This window comes from Oncorhynchus keta, chromosome 25, assembly GCF_023373465.1.
Source record: "Oncorhynchus keta strain PuntledgeMale-10-30-2019 chromosome 25, Oket_V2, whole genome shotgun sequence".
In the NCBI taxonomy this organism is placed as follows: domain Eukaryota; kingdom Metazoa; phylum Chordata; class Actinopteri; order Salmoniformes; family Salmonidae; genus Oncorhynchus; species Oncorhynchus keta.
In genome coordinates, this window is record NC_068445.1 from 5,643,235 (window position 1) to 5,666,118 (window position 22,884).

At 43.8% G+C, this 22,884-nt stretch overlaps 1 long non-coding RNA gene across 1 annotated transcript in view; it reads right to left on the reverse strand.

Annotated features, from left to right (window-relative positions):
• Positions 1-1,232: 1,232 nt before the first annotated feature.
• Positions 1,233-22,884, reverse strand: part of LOC118358033 (uncharacterized) — a 67,117-nt gene continuing 45,465 nt past the window's right edge. Inside the window, exons 3-4 of the long non-coding RNA XR_004820405.2 lie at positions 7,183-7,260; positions 1,233-1,691 (exon numbers count right to left, since the gene is read on the reverse strand). This is a non-coding gene — a long non-coding RNA (uncharacterized LOC118358033). The remainder of the gene's footprint in view (positions 1,692-7,182; positions 7,261-22,884) is intronic.

A 22,884-nucleotide genomic window follows, 5' to 3' on the forward strand; every position in this document is an offset into this window, starting at 1 on the left:
TATCGCAGCTCCACTCTAGCTTGGTTAGCACACACCGGTGTAGGCTGGTGGGAGGAGCTAAAGGAGGACAGGCTCATTGTAATAGCTGGAATGGAATCAATGGAACGGTATCAGACAGATCAAACCATATGGAAACCACATATTTGACGCCGTTCCATTGATTCCAGCCATTACAATGAGCCTGTCCTCCTATAGCTCCTCCCACCAGCCTCCACTGGCACACACACTGGTGTGTGGTGTGTGTGTGTGTGTGTGTGTGTGTGTGTGTGTGTGTGTGTGTGTGTGTGTGTGTGTGTTTAAGGGAAAGATTGAAGCCATCTTTCATCTCCTGCAGCGTCCAGGTACTCTACATGATATGATGATACAGGCCCAATTAAGGGATGGGGCTGCGTGAAAAATGTGATGACAGGGCGAATAGGAAGACTAGACTCTGATCTACCATCTGAAAGAGAGTGAAAAGAGGGGTGGGAGAAGAGAGAGAGTTGATAAGGGAAATGAAAAGGAGGGAGAGGGTGAGGAAGGAGAAAGAGGGAGAAGGGGAAGAGAGAGAGAGAGAGAAGAGGTGTATCCAGAGTGACTTACAGTTGTGAATGCATACATTTTTCTTACTTTTTCCGTACTACTATGGTGAGATACACTTCTCTCCCTCCTTTTCTCCTCGTGGACTGTTGCGGCGTGGCCTTTCAAGCCATGACCTCTCTCTCTCTGTCTTCCTCTCTGATGACACCTAGATTATGAATGCTTTGTTAATGCCAGTGTTGCCTTAATGTAATTGTATGTCATTTAAGTGTGTGCTTTGTATGTGAAATCATTCATTTTAAAATGTAATTAAATCTATTTGCATTTAGTATTCCATGTCACATGTGGGGTATATAGGTGAAACGCAGAAGATTCAAACACTAACCTGACATGTGGCTATGCTACAAAGTTTTCTCTGGTTGAAAACGGGTAATGAGTAATGAGCATAGTGAATATCTTATCCATTTTAGATTTTACAGTTGTGTCTAATTTGACATATGCTAACACATTGACAATGTAGGAATACATACTGTCTTTGTACTGTATGCAAACTGTATGTTTCTCAGCATTGTCAGGGGCCATCAGAAACAACAACAGCCATGTCAGCAGCCGCTCTCCTTTGATCCCACAGAGGACCTAATTATGTCAAAGGTATACAGACAAGGCTTACTGTAGACAGAAATCATGTGGGGAAAATTAATACTTCTCAAAAATATGATTGAATATACTTTATTCCATTCATTGAGAAAATACAGTGATTTGAGAACGTACAAAAATATTGTCTTGATGTACTGTTTCAATCAATTCATATTTCAGATGAAGAGCAAGTGCACTGTGGGTTCCATTTTTGGGTTCACTTATACTCAATTCTAAGGACAGATTCACTTGAAATCCAGTACAACAATAAAGACTTTTACAATTCAGAATAAATGATGTTGTACTTTTACAGCCCAGTAGAAGGTAAACCGTTTTGCAACTGATTTTTAAATCACAATGATACAGAAATGACTGAGTGCTGACTATGCATGCTGATAAGAAATAGTCGTTTGCTGTATCCTTCTTCATCAGCATACTGTATCTTGACTGTTGTTGATGATCAGATGGAAATGACAGTCCATGCCTCTCTCTCCACTCGAGACAGCTGTAGAGAGTCACCCAGTTAGATGCTCCACCTAGACAAGACAAACACACACTATTAGTTTAACAATATAATCTCTGTCCAAGTGATCATTCTCGTCATGTTAAACTCTTGTGTCTTGGGTGAACTTGGAACTTTGAACTTTGAACTTGGACGGGCATTACTTTCATACCCCAGGCAATGAATAGTATTTTCCTTTTGTTATCCAATGGACAGCTATGTGTTTACAGTGCCTTGCAAAAGTATTCATCCCCCTTGGCGTTTTTCCTATTTTGTTTCACCTGTAATTTAAATGGATTTTTATTTGGATTTCATGTAATGGACATACACAAAATAGTCCAAATTGGTGAAGTGAAAAATGGTTTCAAAAATAATTTAAAACAGAAAAGTGGTGCGTGCATATGTGTTCACCCCCTTTGCTGTGAAGTCCCTCAATAAGATATGTACAACCAATTACCTTCAGAAGTCACATAATTAGTTAAATAAAGTCCACCTGTGTGCAATCTAAGTGTCACATGATCTCAGTGTATATATATACACCTGTTCTGAAAGGCACCAGAGTCTGCAACACTACTAAGCAAGGGGTACCACCAAGCAAGCGGCACCATGAACACCAAGGAGCTCTCCAAACAGGTCAGGGACAAAGTTGTGGAGAAGTACAGATCAGGGTTGGGTTATACAAAAATATACAAGAACATCCCATGAAGCACCTTAAATCCATTATTCAAAAATGGCACCACAACAAACCTGTCAAGAGAGGGCTGTCCACCAAAACTCACGAACCAGGCAAGTAGGGCATTAATCAGAGAGGCAACAAAGAGACCAAAGATAACCCTGAAGGAGCTGCAAAGCTCCACAGAGGAGATTGGAGTATCTGTCCATAGGACCACTTTAAGCCGTATAATCCACAAAGCTGGGCTTTACAGAAGAGTGGGCAGAAAAAAGCCATTGCTTAAAGAAAAATATAAGCAAACACATTTGGTGTTCACCAAACGACACGTGGGAGACTCCCCAAACATATGGAAGAAGGTACTCTGGTTAGATGAGACTAAAATGTATGTTTTTGGCCATCAAGGAAAACGCTATGTCTGGCGCAAACCCAACAACTCTCATCACCCTGAGAACACCATCTCCACAGTAAAGCATGGTGGTGGCAGCATCATGCTGTGGGTAAGTGTCACGTCTGGAGGAAACCTGGCACCATCCCAACGGTGGAGCATGGTGATTTTCATCGGCAGGGACTGTGAAACTGGTCAGGATTGAAGGAATGATCGATGGTGCCTAATTCAGGGAAATTCTTGAGGGAAACCTGTTTCAGTCTTCAAGAGATTTGAGAGTGGGTCGGAGGTTCACCCTTCAGCAGGACATTGACCCTAAGCATACTGCTAAAGCAACATTTGAGTGGTTTAAGGGGAAACATTTAAATGTCTTGGAATAGTCTAGTCAAAGCCCAGATCTCAAGATTGCTGTACACCAGCGGAAACCATCCAATTTGAAGGAGCTGGATCAGTTTTGCCTTGAAGAATGGGCAAAAATCCCAGTGGCTAGATGTGCCAAGCTTATAGTGACATACTGTACCCCAAGAGACTTGCAGCTGTAATTGCTGCAAAAGGTGGCTCTACAAAAAATTGACTTTGTGGGGGTGAATAGTTATGCACGCTCAAATTGTCCGGTTTTTGTCCTATTTCTTGTTTGTTTCACAATAAAATATATTTTGCATCTTCAAAGTGTTGTGTAAATGTTGTGTAAATCAAATGATACAAACACCCCAAAAATCCATTTTAATTCCAGGTTGTAAGGCAACAAAATAGGAAAAATGCCAAGGGGGGTGAATAGTTTCGCAAGCCAATGTATGTTACAATACAGTTTCTATTTTGATTCAAACCAACTGTTCATCCAAACATATGACTTAAGGGTACAGCACAACAAACACACATGCTGTAGCTACTGTCAAAAACACGAGGAATAGCACCTTTTTTTCTAAGAATTTACCATCTAGAGCCTAAAATGGTTCTTCAGCCGTCCACATAGGAGAACCCTGTGACTAACTCTTTATGGTTCCAGCTAGAACTATTTTGGGTTCCAGGTAGAACCCTTTCCACAGATCCAAAAAGGGTTATCCTGTGGGGACCGCAGAATAACCCTAAAATAAATAAATCTTTGCTTTTTTTTTGAGAGCTCCAACTCCTTTCTACATTGAATTAGTCCTTTTGGAATTTCTTCTTGTTAAGCCCTTCTCGTGATTTTTGTCATTGAACACCCCTACCGTCTTTTGTTTGCTGAAGCACGAATTCCCACCTAAACCCTTTTGGAACCTTTTTTCTAAGAGTGAACTTTCTACTATACATTTTGCATACATTTCACCACATACAAACTCCAGGCCTGCAGATGAGTTCAAAGTTCCCAAGGTACTCGACAGCAACAAAGGGCCACAACAATGGCTCCTGACATGAGTCTCCCTCATATCACACTGCACTTTCCACGCATTGTTCCCCTGGCCTTCTCACATGTATTGCCTTACATTATGTTCTTAGAAGTGGATAAGACAGCCAGGTTTTGTGCTGGGGACACAAGGCCTGGGAGTGTCTATGTGTTACAGACGCTTATTATTCTCTCATAGGGCGATGGGGCGATGGAGCTGGGGAACGCCTTATCAGATTCCCCCTTACACTCACCCCAACCTGGGTTCAGATCCTCTGTACAACCCCCCACCACCACCACCACTCTCTCACCAGACACTCCCTCCAACAAGGTATTACGCTATCACGTTTCTCGATACTATAGAGGCTGCTGACAAGCATGGAGACTCTGGTAGCCTTTATGGGGCATTATGAAAGTATATACCATGTTGCTACAGCAGCTGGGGCTACTGGAGTTTCAACAGAGATACGGTTATTGCTTTAAATAGTGTAAGAATTATTCAGGATAAATACATTTGCTATCATCTTTATACATTGCTGTCCAGCAGTTGACATTTTTGGGGGTAAGCACAGCAGTGTATATTACAAGGTACTTTATGTTTTGTGCAGGTATTTGGAGAGCACTAAAATATATACTGTAGCTGCTAATACGCAACTGGTTTTCAGTGGATGGGGCCCCACTGCATTCAACTTTGCATTTCTCCTTGCCTCGAACAAAACAAAACCCAAACGGAAGAAAGAACAGAGCAGAGTTCAAAGGGCACACCTCCTTGCTTGCACAGAGCACCTTAAGGGCACTCCCTGCCTGCCTGTCACCCTCCCTCCCTGCCTACCTCCCTTCTTGCCTGCCTGCCTGCCTGCCTCCCTCCCTTCTTGCCTGCCTACCTCCCTCCCTTCTCGCATGCCTGTCTTCTGGCCGTTTGTGGCAGGCAGGTCCTTTTTTTTCTTTCTTACATCCTACTCTCTGCATCCTACTCCCTTTGAGTCTGCACATTTACACATCTATCTGGAGCTAAAGCCGCGTCAAACTACACACATGTTTCACGCACGTGTGTGACTGTCTGTGTGTGGGCGTGTACTTTTTTGTGTGTTAAACACATCTCTATCCCACCACTGAGTGACTAGGCGTTGCTTATACCTATCCCAGAGTGCTCAGTTACCTCGGATGGGCCCTGTGGCTTTCTATGGTGGTACAGGCGACACAGCCAGATGGAGGGGGCCAATGGTTGACTACACACACACACACACACACACACACACACACACACACACACACACACACACACACACACACACACACACACACACACACACACACACACACACACACACACACACACACACACACACAGCTTTGTTCCTTTTTCTGGAATGCTCATCCATTTAAGCAGTACCTTTGTCCTCCAAAAAGCAACTCGAAAGGTACATTCTTGATTTAAATGACTTTTGAAGGTATTTTAAAAGCAAAGACAAGTATTTAACATATTTCAAAACTCCTTTAAAGATGTATAAATGCAATCCATTGTCCAGATTGTACAGTGAAAACCAGTAGAGATATTTTGGGAGAACATTACACTGAGTATACAAAACATTAAGAACACCTGCTCTTTCTATGACATACAGTGGGGCAAAAAAGTATTTAGTCAGCCACCAATTGTGCAAGTTCTCCCACTTAAAAAGATGAGAGAGGCCTGTAATTTTCATCATAGGTACACTTCAACTATGACAGACAAAATGAGAAAAAAAATCCAGAAAATCACATTGTAGGATTTTTTATGAATTTATTTGCAAATAATGGTGGCAAATAAGTATTTGGTCACCTACAAACAAGCACGATTTCTGGCTCTCACAGACCTGTAACTTCTTCTTTAAGAGGCTCCTCTGTCCTCCACTCGTTACCTGTATTAATGGCACCTGTTTGAAGTTGTTATCAGTATAAAATACACCTGTCCACAACCTCAAACAGTCACACTCCAAACTCCACTATGGCCAAGACCAAAGAGCTGTCAAAGGACACCAGAAACAAAATTGTAGACCTATACAAGGCTGGGAAGACTGACTAAATACTTTTTTGCCCCACTGTAGGCTGACCAGGTGAATCCAGGTAAAAGTTATGATCCCTTACTGATGTCACTTGTTAAATCCACTTCAATCAGTGTAGATGAAGAGGAGGAGACATGTTAAAGAAGCCTTGAGACAAATGTTACATGGACTGTGTTTGTGTGCCAATCAGAGGGTGACTGGGCAAGACAAAATATTGAAGTGCCAAAGGACATCCAGCCAACTTGACACAACTGTGGGAATCATTGGAGCCAACATGGGCCAGAAACCCTGTGGAACGCTTTCGACACCTTGTAGAATCCATGCCGCTATGAATTGAGTCTGTTTTGAGGGCAAAATGGGGGGGATTCTACTCAATTATTTTAAACAACATATTGCGATTGATTTATTCTGAACTGTTTTGGTAAAATGTAATTAACACAAAATTCAACAACTTACATACATTTTTATTAAGTATGTGTTATTGTTAGATTTAAAAAAAAATCAATTTCAGTTCACCACAGAATATTTTTTTTTACAGTACAGGACTATAGAAACCTTAAGGAGACATACTTTTGCATATGTCAGGTTGGATGGAAACAGACATGATCCAAACGCACAAGAAAAGCCTTTCCACCAGAGGAGGCTATTTGTTTTGGATGCTTGAAACATTGCATTATCTCCTTCAGTGTTGCAGTCAAAGAGTAAATAATGTATAGTCTCTCCTGCACTGTGAAAAAGCCCAGTCTTCACTTCTGGGATCATCCAGGGTTTACTTTTATAAATGGGCTTTCAGGGTCTTCAGAGAAATGGATAACACCACAGAATGTGGGTCAGACCATTTAATTTGCACAGCGTTTCTCTTTGTCTCATTCAATCAGTGTTTGACAGATGCAATGTCACTCATCACATCTTAGGGACATCTGGGGCCAAAACTATTTCAGACTATGAATTGGTTGAGGTAAGGATTATTTGATCCATGATAAGAGGTTATTGAGACAGATATGGCCCAGCTAACGAGAGGACAAGAACAGACCTATGTGAAATGCCAGAATTCACACTCACCTCTACGATCTGCGGGCCATACTTAACACATGGACAAATCAGAAGCTATCCTCTTTCTCTCTGTCTGGCTCCTCTCACCTGAAACAGAATAACATAATGGGATGTTAGAAGTTTTTCCCACTGACAATACAGGGGAAAGTGTTCAGACCACTTGACTTCTTCCACATTTTGTTACGTTATAGCCATATATTAAAATGGATTAAATAAATATTTCTCCTCATCAATCTACACACAATACCGCATAATGACAAAGCGAAAACAGGTTTATAGAAATACCTTATTTACATAAGTATTCAGACCCTTTGCTATTTGCTATGAGAAATTGAACACGGGTGCATCTTGTTTCCATTGATCATCCTTGAGATGTCTTTTCAATTCATTGGACATGATTTGGAAAGGCATACACCTGTCTATATACGGTCCCACAGATGACAGTGCATGTCAGAGCAAAAACCAAGCCATGAGGTCAAAGGAATTGTCTGCAGAGCTTCCTGAGACGGGATTGTGTCGAGGCACAGATCTGGGGAAGGGTACCAAAAAATGTCTCTAGCACTGAAGGTCCCCAGGAACACAGTGGCCTCTGTCATTCTTAAATGGAAGACGCTTGGAAACACCAAGACTCTTCCTAGAGCTAGCCGCTTGGCCAAACTGAGCAATTGGGGGAGAAGGGCTTTGGTCAGGGAGGTGACCAAGAACCTGATGGTCACTCTGACAGAGCTCCTGAGTTCCTCTGTGGAGATGGAAGACCCTTCCAGAAGGACAACGATCTCTGGAGCACCCCACCAATCAGGTCTTTATGGTAGAGCGGCTTGATGGAAGCCACTCCTCAGTAAAAGGCACATGACATCCCGCTTGGAGTTTGCCAAATGGCACCTAAATGACTCTCAGGCCATGAGAAACAATATTCTCTTGTCTGATGAAACCAAGATTGAACTCTTTGGCCTGAATGCCAAGTGTAACATCTGGAGGAAATCTGGCACCATCCCTACGGTGAAGCATGGTGGTGGCAACATCATGCTGTGGGGATGTTTTCAGTGTCAGGGACTGGAAGACTAGCCAGGATCAAGGGAAAGATGAACAGATTAAAGTACAGAGAGATCCTTGATGAAAACCTACTCCAGAGTGCTCAGAACCTCAGACCGGGGCGAAGGTTCACCTTCCAACAGGACAATGACCCAAGCACACGGCAATGACAACACAGTAGTGGCTTCGGGACAAGTCTTAATGTCCTTAAGTGGCCCAGCCAGAGCCCAGACTTGAACCTGATCGAACATCTCTGGAGAGACCTGAACATAGCTGTGCAGCAACGCTCCCCATCCAACCTGACAGAGCTAGAGAGGATCTGCAGAGAGGAATGGGAGAAACTCCCGACATACAGGTGTGCCAAGCTTGTAGCGTCATTCCTAAGAAGCCTCGAGGCTGTAATCGCTGCCAAAGGTGCTTCAACAAAGTACTGAGTAAAGGGTCTGAATACTGTTTTTGCTTTGTCATTATGGGGTGTTGTGTGTGGATTGATGAGGGGGGAAAAAATATTTAATACATTTTTTGCATAAGGCTGTAATGTAACAAAATGTGGAAATGGTAAGGGGTCTGAATACTTTCCGAATCACTATGTTTCATGAGCGGACCACAGTGACACAGACTTGACTTCCCTTCATATGACTTTGGGTTTGGGATTCTTGACCAATTTTTATGTCCCTGTTTGGTTCCCTTGTAGAAGCCTTTGACAGTAGAATCGCATCTTAAGTCTGGCTATTGTGGCACCACGACATAACTCTCTTTGGCTCCCTTCCCCCTCTTTCCCACCAGTTGTAGGTACATTGAAAGAGTTTCAAAAACTCATAATTATTTATTTGATTTTATGTTCACACCTTTAACCCCTCAGCAAATGTGCAGGCTGTTTGGGTTAAAAATATATCCCCCGGGGCTCTGTGTATTTATGTGGCATAACATACATACTTGTGCCTGCGAACACATATACTGTATGTGTACTAAACTGGGAGTTTAGTACACATGTATGTGTTCGCAGGCACAGGTGTTTATGTTATGTCACATACATACTTTTTTGCAATACTTTACTTTTGAATACTTTTGAAAATTGCTGCGCTGCGGCTTGGTCCACTAATATAGCAAAGGCTCTGTGCACTACTTATGTGAAGACACAATGAGGTCCCAGATGGTATTATTATAACACAGTTTGATCTGTGTGTGTGTGTTGTGTGTAGTGTATTGGAAAGTGAAGGATATGTATTCACCTGCCCTGTCCTATGTTCCGTACTCTTTGTGTCTGTCTGAGTATACATGGTGTTAGTACAGTCACAAAACTTCGCAAAGCAAGCCATTAGCAGCAACCATTGTTGGGGCTACAACTGTATAAAACCCCGAAAACACAACTGAATACATGCATCCCCATCCCACGCGCACACACACACGCACGCACACACACCACTACCTCCACCACCCCTTAAACTCAAAATAGACACTAAAACAAAGACACGACAACGTGCTGATGTTCTAGCAACAATTACATTCTGGGTGAGTGTGAATAGATTGGACCAAATCCGTGTTGAACTGATGAATCAAAGTGCAGTGCGGCAGATGAAAGGTGTGGGTAATATATGTATGTCTATACACAGCTAACTGGCTCTGGCTTTAGTCTACTGTGTGTGAGTGAATATTAATGTCACCGAGATATGTGGTTCTTAAAGGATCTCCATGCTCTCCCCCCTCCCCCCCCTCTGTCTACCCCCTCTGCCCTTGGCCATGTCGCCGTGGTATCTCCCTGGCATGCTGAAGGGTTGTCATGGATACCACCAGACACATCCGCCATACCATGAGCGGGGGACGCTGAGCGCTTCGGTGGGGCCGGCGCCGAGACTTTCCCCCCTCCACCTCCACCTCCCTTCCCCCAAACCCTTCCCCCCTCAACCCATCAACCCCCACCCAATCCCCTCTTTCCCCCTTCACATATCACAGCCCAAACCCCCTCTCTATGGCTCTTTTCCCCGTTATTTTGCTGGCTAGAACCTGAGACTAACAGCAGCTATCCATACCCCATACCAGGGTCCTGTCTGCCTTTCAGTATAATGAATTCATGGCATTCTGAGTAGGAGGTATAGGAGACACAGACACATGGCTGAACCAGGAGTAACACAATAATTAAATAAGACACCACAAACCTGCACAGATGTATCTCCGGGGCCAACGCCTTGAATGAGCTGAATGCGACAATGAAATGTGTGTGTGTGTGTGTGTGTGTGTGTGTGTGTGTGTGTGTGTGTGTGTGTGTGTGTGTGTGTGTGTGTGTGTGTGTGTGTGTGTGTGTGTGTGTGTGTGTGTGTGTGTGTGTGTGTGTGTGTGTCTGTCTGTTTGCTTGAGGCCTGGATTCAACTTGAGGTTCATCCTGAAGAGATCCTTTTCATAAGCCACTGTCAATTATTCAACAGTGCACTTGCTTAAATGCTCTGTGTCCAAACTCTCCACTCTGCCTAACATTCGCCACTTATGATCTGTGCACTTTTCTATTGAGGTGAACATAGGTCGGTTGATCGGTTCAAATGTTCACACTCAAGTCTTAGAACTTTTTTTTATTTAACTATGAACATTTAATACCATTGCTGACACTCAAAATGGTTATGCACAGTCATAGTTGGGTTAAATATTACACCAAATAAAATATTGTCCCGCTAAAAAAAAATGCATAAAATCCAGTCTCGCAAACGGTAAGTAAAGGAGTTCATATTTTATGACACCTCCTCTCGCTCACCCTGCCCTCGCTTTAATATTTTCCAATATGACAGCGCTCTCTTCTTGCACGTATGCTCAGGAAAGATAATCCTCTGTGATTGAAAAGCTCATTTTAAGTGTCAATTATTCTTATGCAAATGCATGTGCAGTTTCTCATGTCTGAAAAGGTTTGAAAAGGTTGGGAGCACAGATGGGTGAAGACACAAATCTCCTTCCAAAAAACACAGTGTCTTCCCGTCTGCCTCTTTATTTGTACCTCCAGGACAAGAAAGCTCCCAGACAAAGAAAGCTTGCATATAATGGGACCGTGATATTTGCATGCTTGTTGTCCATGCTGAACACCAACCATATCGTAAATTGACGATACAATAGTGGAAATCTAACTGTGGCCTAGAAGGGCCATTCAACACCAAAACAGTAAAGATATTGTAGGCTATGCAATACTATGGTATTATCATTGTTATGTAAACAATGCCACATTGTATCACTGGGGATAATGTGGACTAAAACGACCATGGTGAAGCATCTAGCCAACCTCAGAGTGGCTGTGCCATTTCATAATTCGTATAACTCACCATATTAACTAGCAGTTGTGTTCTATGTAGTTGACACCTTATCCGAGCCAGAGCCTCCACCAGAGACAGAGAGGCCGAGGGCGAAAAGGGAGGGCTAGAGAGAGTGAGAGACAGAGAGAAAAAAAATAACGAAAGGGGGGGGGGTAGAGTCTTGTTCCCTGACCCTCTCAGCTGATGTGACTTTTTAAAAAAAAGCCTTTTCAGGCCCAAACAGGATCAAACAACCTGCTGTAGAGTCCGTTTACACCACAACAATGGTCTCCATTCACCCTCCGCCTCAACACAACAGCTTTTTCCACAAGTAATCTTTTTCTGTATTATTAGCTCAAAGGGTGTAGAGAGAGTGGGTTGAGTAGGAGGAAGGGGGAGGAAAAGGGAGGGGGGCTGTGTGTGAGATATCTTAGACGATAATGGTGTTTCGCAGATTAGATGATATCGGTGAGCAGTGTTTGTTTTGAACTGCCTGCCTCCAGCCACTGAGATCTATACCTAGAGCCGCACTAATTCACACTCAAAAAACACAAGAGAAACTTAGGTTGCCCTTTACACTCGTACAGGTTGAACATTTGGGCACTGATAAATGGCTACATTTGGAATCCATTGGCTGTACAGTAACATGCTACACATGACATCAGAGATTTACAGCGCTGTATGGGTTTTGACTGACAGACGTACTTGAACACCTCGCGTGACAAGAAGTTGCCCCCCCCCCCCATCCCTCCCGCTAATTGGGCAAATGGTTTGTTGTCTGAGTGAGGGAAATGCTGTAAATTAAGACTCTATGTATTTTGAAAATGGAGATGTTGAGGACTGTAATAAATACCGCTTCAATGTCATACAAGCAAAGCCAAACACCCATGAGTCCAAATGTGCACTGTTTTATCTTATTCTTACCTTTATTTAACTAGGCATTTAAGAACAAATTCTTATTTTCAATGACGGCCTAGGAGCAGTGGGTTAACTGCCTGTTCAGGGGCAGAACGACAGATTTGTACCTTGTCAGCTCAGGGGTTTGAACTCGCAATCTTCCGGTTACTAGTCCAACGCTCTAAACACTAGGCTACCCTGCCGCCCCGCCCTGCCACTTCACATTTCCATATCATAAAAACACAGTGTCAACATTTATGATGTACAGTTACAAGATGACATGGTGTCATAACCTGGGTAGCTCTGAGCTTATGTTTGTCTATTGTGAAGAACATTGATGCGTCACATACACCTGAATATACTCGTGACTCCTTTCTATGCGCACCAAAATGATGATCTGTTTCCCTGAATTGCATTGTGAAAGCGCAACACCGTAAGATCGTATGTTATAACTCAGTTAGTCATGTTGGCAATGGAACAGGCTTTCAAATTATGCCCACCTGACCCAGATTGAGATTTGTAATGGACCGTTTTTGGATTGTGTAAATAACAACAGTAAATCGTGTGATGGCGTGGACGCGGGGCTGTGTTCCAAACTAAACAATTGCAAGTGTGCTTGCTCCAGTTCCTGTGAAATGCACATGAAATCAACATTGTAATGCTTGGATTCCGTCTCGTGTCAGTTGAACTGTTGTATCCTCCCCTTTGGTCTAATATGTTTCCCATAATCTCCAAACTGTTCCCTTTCAATTGCTACAATGGTTATGCATATGCTTTTAATATTTCTTCTGTAAGACATTTTTCAATTTAGCCCTGTCGATATAGGCCAATTCACACAAGTGTAGAGGGATAAAGCCCTCAGATAGCTGAAGCTGCCAATATAAACTGGTGAAGAAATATATATTGAGGACAAGTGAATTAGTGTCTACACAAAGTACTCAAATGAGTGAAAATACCAAAAACCTGAAAAAGTGTGCTTTTAAGTGTACTGTATGTATGGTTACTACATCTCTTTTATGATAGGGTTCAGCTTGGTTTGTTATTGGGGATTATACATTGAGTGTACAACATTTTAGGAGCACCTTCCTAATATTGAGTTGTACCCCGTTTTGCCCTCAGAACAGCCTCAATTCTTTGGGGCATGGACTCTACAAGGTGTCGAAAGCGTACCAAAGGGATCCTGGCCCATGTTGACTCCAACGCTTCCCACAGTTGTGTCAAGTTGGCTGGATATCCTTCTGGTGGTCACCTATTATTGATACACACAGGAAACTGTTGAGTGTGAAAACCTTTTAACAGGTGACATCAATGAGGGATCATAGCTTTCACCTGGATTCACCTGGTCAGTCAGTCTATGTCATGGAAAGACAGTGTATATCTCCTAGTCTTCATATCGACATGCTGAGAGAGATTAGTCCTTGGTTTTCTCTGGCTGTTCAACATGATAGCGAACTACATCAGCACTATAAGCAGTCCACAACAGAAAATCTGATAAAAAAATTGCCCTACAAAAGACAGCCAACACCAAACCCTCAGTAGCTCTCGTCAGATGAAAGAATAAGTACATCACATTGTAGAGGGTTGTCAGGAAAGTTAGAGAAACCTCGTTGGACGCATTAGGTGGATCTAAAATCATGAACAACTTTGACAAGGAACTCGATGTAAAGACAAGGAGCAAACAAAATGGCCGTCCATATCGCATCGCAAACAGTAGTTCAACAAATCATGAATGACAGCCGATAACAGACAGGCACTTTTCCTCTCCTTTTTCTTTCTCATTCTCTCTCTTCCTGAAGTGTGTGTCATAGATGTCAAAATGGTAAGGGTAGTCTTTTTAAAAAGACAGAGGCAGCCTGCTGGACCACAGAGCGAATAAACATCCATGTGAGGAGAAAGCGATCCGGGCCCTCTCACACTGAGCCTCTCCTGGGTAAAACACTGCTCATACAATTGATAGAAGAGGCCTTTTATTGAGTCCCTGTGGGGCTAGCTCCAGATCAAACACACACATACACACACACATATATAAGAACTCTACACAAACGTGCGCTAGCGCACAAACACAGGCATTTTACATCTGCCCAAACTAGGAGTGACTGAGTTAACATCTTCACCCCTTCATAGGTGGTGAGGAGAGGAATTTTTTAAATAGAAAAATAGATTAGGTGTCTAAAACAGTATGGGTTAGGGTCCGGCTGGTTACCCACAAGGACAAACTTACAACCCTGTCTAAAGCAGATGTGTGTGTGTGTGTGTGTGTGTGTGTGTGTGTGTGTGTGTGTGTGTGTGTGTGTGTGTGTGTGTGTGTGTGTGTGTGTGTGTGTGTGTGTGTGTGTGTGTGTGTGTGTGTGTGTGTGTGTGTGTGTGTGTGTGTGAAGGTACACTGTATGTTGGTGTTGTGTCACCGCTGTCCCAGCACTGTGCTTATGACGGCACAATATGGGGAATCTAGGCACAAGAAGAAGAAAAAACTGCTACACCTTTTTCCTTCCCAAGAAACAATTTTAATAAATGTACATCCCATTGACTGCCTCACTCCAGGCCGGCAGCCCCTCATGTAGAATCTATGGGAATCCTCCTCCTAAATGAGCTCACACGGCTTTGCCTATTCTTCCCCTGTCAGAGACCCCTGCTTTCTCTGGGACACCCCCTTTTCCAGTCCCCCATGTTCCGTCAGACCCCTCTGTCCCCCCCACTCCCTCCCCCAGCTCTTCACTCCCTCTACTCCCTCACTTTCAACTCCAATTTGGGCACAATGAAGTTGTTCTGGCTGACAGTTTGTCCAGGAGAATAGGTGCTGTTTGAGCCTGCTGTGTGGCCCTGGAGTGGGCCCATTCTCCCCCTCGCCGGCTCAGTTACCTAGGGCCTGGCTGCCGGGACACATACAGCCCCATCCCCATGCTCCCACCCTGACCCAAACAATTAGCCTCAAACTACAAGGAGGAAAATAGAGACTCCCCCTCCTACCAAACAACAGCTCCTACCAAACAACCAAAACACCCTCTAGTCCACCTCACACACCTCACTGCACATTATCCCAAATCCCCAAACGTGTAGTGTGTGTGTGTGTGTGTGAGCGCGTGCGCACAGCCAGGTCGCTCAAGATAGACTGCGAAATGTAATGTCCATCCAGGTAAGCAGAAAGTTGGGAGATGAATCAGGGGCAATGGTGAGCGCTATTACTTTACCATCAAGTAGGCTTGGGTTTTGCTAGGGCGTTGTGGGATTGGGGATGGAGGATTGGCATAAACCGCAAGCTCCAGCTCTAAGGGTCGTATCTTCAATGTTAGGCACTTCTTAAACTTTGTTGTTGTTGTTACTATGGCTGTCAAGGTTAACGTGTTAATCGGCATACGTTTCTTTGCCGCTTTTAATCGCGTCTCCAATACTTCACCACACGGAACCTTTTAAGCGCACGTTTCCATGAGAACACAACACGGAACAAAAACGTATGCCCAGTATTACCGGAGCTATGTTTTTTTTTCTTTCTGCCGCGGATTCATGCGCATGTCGTGGGCTGTTTTAAACTACTCGCAATCCGCTATTTTGGTTTGATAACAAACAACATTGTTTAGCTAGCTAGTCACGTTACCTAACTAGCTAGCAACCTGATAACTTGACCACTGACTAGGTTATGCACACATTTGGATGGTACAGGAAGAACAGAATAGGAATAGGCTACTCAGATATGCCTCGAAGGTAGGATGCATTTGCAAGAGTGGGGTGTGAATCATTGTGTGTGTGAGAGGATGCATATGAGAGCGGGAGTAAGTGGGCAGGTTCGTTTTGCATGGCCCGGTTCCCGTATGGGTGGAGATTCCACATATGGACCAATGAAATGGCCTAAACTGTGCAAAACCCGGGGCAAAACGAACTTGCCCGGTGATAGTGTGTGGGAGGGAGGGAGAGTGTGTAGACCTATGTGTGTAAAGTTATCTGAACACTACAGACGGTCACACTGTTTTCACAACATTGTTGGACAAGTTTAAAAGCTCCTTGTTCTTTGTATCCATAGAGCTGGTTATTTTTTCCTATAGCCACAGTCAGTTAGAATGCCTGAAGCTTTAAACAGTACATAAAGTGTGTGTGTGTGTTTAACTATTCTTGTGTGAACCAGAAGTCCCCACAAGAATAGTGAACAACAACAAAAAAATTGACCAATGGGGACATTTTGTTGGTCCCCACAAGGTCAAATGCTATTTCTAGGGGGTTAAGGTTAGAATTAGTGTTAGAGAGAGCGAGAGAAAAAGAGAGAACGTGTGTGTGTGTGCTGTGCACAAGTGTTAAAGTTCAAGAAAATTGATACGAGGGAGTAGGCCTACTTAAACATTGATAAGAGGGAGTAGGCCTACTTAAGCATTGATAAGAGGGTGTAGGCCTACTTAAGCATTGATAAGAGGGAGTAGGCCTACTTAAACATTGATAAGATGGAGTAGGCCTACTTAAACACTGATAAGAGGGAGTAGGCCTACTTTAACATTGGGAGCATTAATTGTTTATGGTGAAAATGCTATTAAAACATTCCAATGTAGAGCAATGTATGTTTCCGTCCCTTACAAAGCATAGTATACTGTAACGCATATTTCAATGGAATAAGCTTTCTTGGGGCCAAATTTGAGCAAATAAAAACTATTAACTAATGCCATTAACCCCTTTAGTCTTTTGACAGTCCTTTTAACCATATCCCAAACCCTAACCTTAAAGGGAAGATTCATACATTTTGAATTTGATCATGTGATGCAGAACTAGTCATTTTTAAAATGTATTTAACTAGGCAAGTCAGTTAAGAACAAATTCTTATTTTCAATGACAGCCTAGGAGCAGTGGGTTAACTGTCTGTTCAGGGGCAGAATGACAGATTTGTACCTTGTCAGCTCAGGGGTTTGAACTTGCAACCTTCCAGTTACTCGTCCAATGCTCTAACCAACGCTCTAACCACTAGGCTACCCTGCCACCATACTGGCTCTATTTCTGCCTGCTTGAAGGGCAATAGCTCAGATACACATGAAATCATCAAAAATACCCAGGAATGGATAGAACATTGCTCAGAGATGCACAAAAAAATGGGCGAATCTTTCCTTTAACCATTTGGAGGTAATGCCTAAACTTAACTATGGCATTTTGAAGTTTATGGAGAAACGTCGGATTCTGCAGTGAGACTGTGAGAGCTTGTGTGTGTATGTGTGCGCGCACGCGTGTGTGTGTGCGTGTGCGTGCATGCGCATGTGAGTAACAAACTAATCTGGCTGTAACTTTTCATTGTGTATCAGTTATTTCTGTGCCTGACCGCAGCTTGCCGGATTTTCAGTTATCTGTTTGTTTGTGAACATATGTGTCAGACATGCTTCTGTTTTGTTGAGAGAGGTATAGAGACAAAGCCTCCAGCTCTCTTTTCAGCCCTGTGAGAAGGCTTATGTCGCTTTTACTGAGCATCATGCAGGATACACCAAAATATGCACCTCTGGACACAAATAGAAACACATACAGTACACACACACAAAACAACACACACACACACACACACTCAAAAGTGCATGTGAGAAAGTGTCTGGGAGAGGTCCTGTTGGGGAGGGCACCATATGTCCAGGCGTTGTATATCACCCTGCCAGCCCCCCAGCGCTCCGCCGGACCACCATAACTTAGTTTGTCTTCCGCACAAAGTTTGGGACAAGCTTGGCTGGGCTCATTAGGAGGCCTTTCTCTGGATCCAATGAAGCACGACAGACCTCCAACAAAGGAGCTAATCACAGGGGCTCCCTGCTTCTCTCTACCCCTCTCTCTACCCCTCTCTCTCTCTCTCTCTCTCTCTCTCTCTCTCTCTCTCTCTCTCTCGCGTTTTCCTCCGACTGGACCTAGACTTACTCAATATTTTCCCCGACCACCGCCCACATCAGGCCCCTGCAATCTGACTGGCGAGCAGAGCAGCTAGCGGAGAGGCTAGCTTAGAGAGTAATTTGCTATGACCAGTTAGTTATCTATGTTTATGTATTGTGAAACAAAGGTCAAATTATTGTATGTGTTCAGATAAAGGCATGCATTAGATATAGACACATAAAAAAAACAGCTTGGGCACACAATGTACAGGACAATTTACATATGTCAATGTCTTACAATCACACATATAAATACAGGCTACTAGTAATGAAAATAAAGAGTTATATTCCATTATTTTATTGTTTTATGATTTAACATCTGATGTGTGTAGACCTATACTGCAGGTGTGTATAAATGAGTGAGGATGTACGGAAGAAGGTGTTCACACCAATGATTGTGTGTTTTGAGCTTGTGTTATCACCTGATAGACAGTGTACTGTCTCTGTTTAGGCTCTTTAGAGAGAGAGAGAGAGAGAGAGAGAGAGAGAGAGAGAGAGAGAGAGAGAGAGAGAGAGAGAGAGAGAGAGAGAGAGAGAGAGAGAATGAGAAGGCAACAGAGGGGGAGGGAGCTAGGTATGTGCATGTGGTGTGAATCTGCCCACCTAAGTGTGTGAGGATGTGTGTGATGGAGATGTTGTGCACAGACAATGAAGAGCCCAAGGCAGCTGAATACTAGCAATGACCTTGAACCTCAGCATTCTCGATTCCCATGGCTGCAGGGACAGTGTGTGCGTGCATGTGTGTGTGTGTGTGAGATACTTTATAATGTACTGTATCTCAGAATAAACATGATAGGCAGATAAAAGTTAAATAAATCAAGGGGAACCGGTGAAGAATGTCTACGGACAGAGCTACTCTGCCCTCACATCTTAGCTTCCCGTTCAGAAAGTTCACTACAGCACATCAGAAGGAGACTGCTGATTGGTGAGTGGGACTATTTGTTCGCCAGTGGTTGACTGGAGCGAGAGTTTGCCTAGGCTTGCTCCACAGCGTGTATCCTGCTGTGTAACAGGCTAGAGCAGAGCTGAACATGGACACAGCCAGGATAAAGGGGCTATAGCTGGGGGGGATGGGGTTGAGGATCCCAGCTGGGAGATCGGGGAGAGCGCCAGGGCCCAGCAGGAGGTGGTAAAGGCCATGTCAGTGGGACCTGCACAGCCACAAATGTCACCAGCATGGCCACCTTCAAGTGGACCTATCAGTGTGAGGCCCTAAGACAATCAGGGATGTAATGAGCCAAAGGATCCTAATGATTCACATGGAGCCCTACCCTCAGTGTTAGTTACAGCTATATGACCAAAATTATTGTTCAGACTACAAGAAGCTAATGGACATTAACTAACAGAGCAACAGAGAGCACATTTTGCAGTTACAGTAAGAAGCCAATTAGAAACATTATGACTGAACACATGCAAGTAGGTTGTTCTCCAAAGCTAAAGGCTTTTCTAAAAGGGTTTCTGTCACTGAACTATATTCAGCTGGCTGATCCCATACAGCGAGCCTCCAGTCACACATAATCATTAATACACACCAAACCCCCACTCCTGCTCCCACTTGATGAAATATTGAACATTTCAAGTTTCAAATGCAGAGACTGACAAAGCATTTAGTATTTAGTATTTTATTCGGATCCCCATTAACCACATTCAAAGCTGCAGCTACTCTTCCTACGGTCCACACAAACAAACAAAAAACATGACATAATACATACAATTAGTAGACATTTACAGCTGAAGGACATAACTACATGGAATGACATAATACATAACATTAAACAGGTAAGGAACCACATACAGCACATTTCAAATAAGAATACACACGTTCATATTCTTATGCCTTAGCAAACCATGAAACATGTACTCGGAATAACGGCTACACTGCGGTCATCCATTTTGTTACAGTTGCTTACTGTTGCAGGTCCTGATCCTAATCTCTCAAAACCAGTTGTTCTGTAAAACACTGGCGAGAATCTCACAACATTAGGAACCACCCGTGTCCTTGGTTCTCCCGTTTGACGTCAATACTATTAATAATAATAAAGTGATTATGTGATTACAATGAATAATGATTACAATTAATTACAATTAATAATGTGATTACAATGAAATTGTAACAATTCCTTCTGCCACACTCAAACACAGACACACATGCACACGTGCATGGGTGTGCACGCATCTGCACACACGTGCACAAACGCACACACACACACACACTATGGTCGTACTGCCTTAAGATGGTTGGAGCAAAACATGGAGTGCTAAGAAAATGATGGCTAAATGCTGGGTTGTGGTGGAGATGTGAGGCAAGGAAACAACACTAATGTAAACAACACAAATATAGTGTAAATAGTTGCAGAAATGCTCTTATACGCTATAGGAGAGAAGCAGAGTATGATTTGGGGGTGACAATGAGGGAGATTCAATACATTATAGATCGCTGTAAGGAAAGAAAGGCACAAATAAAGAATACATTTGATCATTTTCTAGCTCAAGGGCTATATATAAAAACCTCTCGTCTGGGGATCCAGAGGTGGCTCTCCTAGTGAACAGGGACTTTAATGCAGGCACACTTAAATCAGTTTTACCTCATTTCTACCAGCATGTTAAATGTGCAACCAGAGGGAAAAGAACTTAGGACAACCTTTACTCCACACACAGAGATGCGTACAAAGCTCTCCCTTGCCCTCCATTTGGCGAATCTGACCATAATTCTATCCTCCTGATTCCTGCTTACAAGCAAAAATTAAAGCAGGAAGCACCAGTGACTCTGTCAATAAAAATAAGTGGTCAGATGAAGCAGATGCTAAGCTACAGAACTGTTTTGCTAGCACAGACTGGAATACGATCTGGGATTCTTCCGATGGCATTGAGGAGTACACCACATCAGTCACTGGCTTCATCAATAAGTGCATCGATGACGTCGTCCCCATAGTCACTGTACGTACATACCCCAACCAGAAGCCATGGATTACAGGCAACATACGCACTGAGCTAAAGGATAGAGCTGCCGCTTTCAAGGAGCGGGACTCTAACCCGGAAGCTTATAAGAAATCGCGCCAAACAGGCAAAGCGTCAATACAGGACCAAGATCGAATCGTACTACACCGGCTCTGCCGCCGGATGTAGCAGGGCTTGCAAACTGTTACAGACTACAAAGGAAAGCACAGCAGAGCTGCCCAATAACACAAGCCTACCAGATGAGCTAAATTTCTTCTATGCTCGCTTCGAGGCAAGTGTAACACTGAAAAATGCAAGAGAGCATCAGCTGTTCCGGACGACTCTGTGATCACATTCTCCGCAGTCAATGTGAGTAAGACCTTTAAACAAGGCCAACATTCAGAAGGCCGCAGGGCCCGACAGATTACCAGAACGTGTACTCCAAGCACGTGCTGACCACCTGGCAAGTGTCTTCACTGACATTTTCAACCTCTCCCTGAAAGAGTCTATAATACCAACATTTTTCAAGTGCCACAGGCCCTGTGCCCAAGAACACTAAGGTAACCTGCCTAAATGACTACCGACCCGTAGCACTCATGTCTGTAGCCAAGTGCTTTGAAAGGCTGGTCATGGCTTATATCAACACCATTATCCCAGAAACCCAAGACCAACTCCAGTTTGCATACCGCCCCACCAGATCCACAGATGATGAAATATCTATTGCACTCCACACTGCCCTTTCACACCTGGACAAAAATAACACCTATGTGAGAATGCTATTCATTGACTACAACCCAGTGTTCAACACCATAGTGCATTCAAAGCTCATCACTAAGCTAAGGACCTTGGGACTAAACACCTCCTTCTGCAACTGGATCCTGGACTTCCTGACGGGCCGCAAGGGAAGGTAACAACACATCTGCCACGTTGATCCTCAACACAGGGCCCCTCAGCAGTGCGTGCTCAGTCCCCTCCTGTACTCCCTGTTCACTGATGACTGCACGGCCAGGCACGACTCCAACACCATCATTAAGTTTGCCGATGACACAACATTGGTAGGCCTGATCACCAACAACGACGAGACACCATATAGGGAGGAGGTCAGAGACCTGGCCGTATGGTGCCAGGACAACAACTTCTCCCTCAACGTGATCAAGACTAAGGATATGATTGTGGATTAAAGGAAAAGTAGGACCGAGCACACCCCTATTCTCATCGACGGTGTGTAGTGGAGCAGGTTGAGAGATTCAAGTTCCTTGGTGTCCACATCACCAACAAACTAACATGGTCCAAGCACACCAAGACAGTCGTGAAGAGGGCATGACAAAACCTATTCCCCCTCAGGAGACTGAAAAGATTTGGCATGGGTCCTCAGATCCTCAAAAGGTTCTACAGCTGCACCATCGAGAGCAACCTGACCGGTTGCATCACTGCCTGGTATGGCAACTGCTCGACCACCGACCGCAAGGCACTACAGTGGGTAGTGTGTACAGCCCAGTACATCGCTGGGGCCAAGCTTCCTGCCATCCAGGACCTCTATATCACGCAGTGTCAGAGGAAGATCTTAACATTTTTCCAGCCACCCTAGTCATAGACTGTTCTCTCTGCTACCACACGGCAAGCGGTACCAGAGCGCCAAGTCTAGGTCCAAGAGGCTTCTAAACAGCTTCTACCCCCAAGCCATAAGACTATTTGTATTGCCG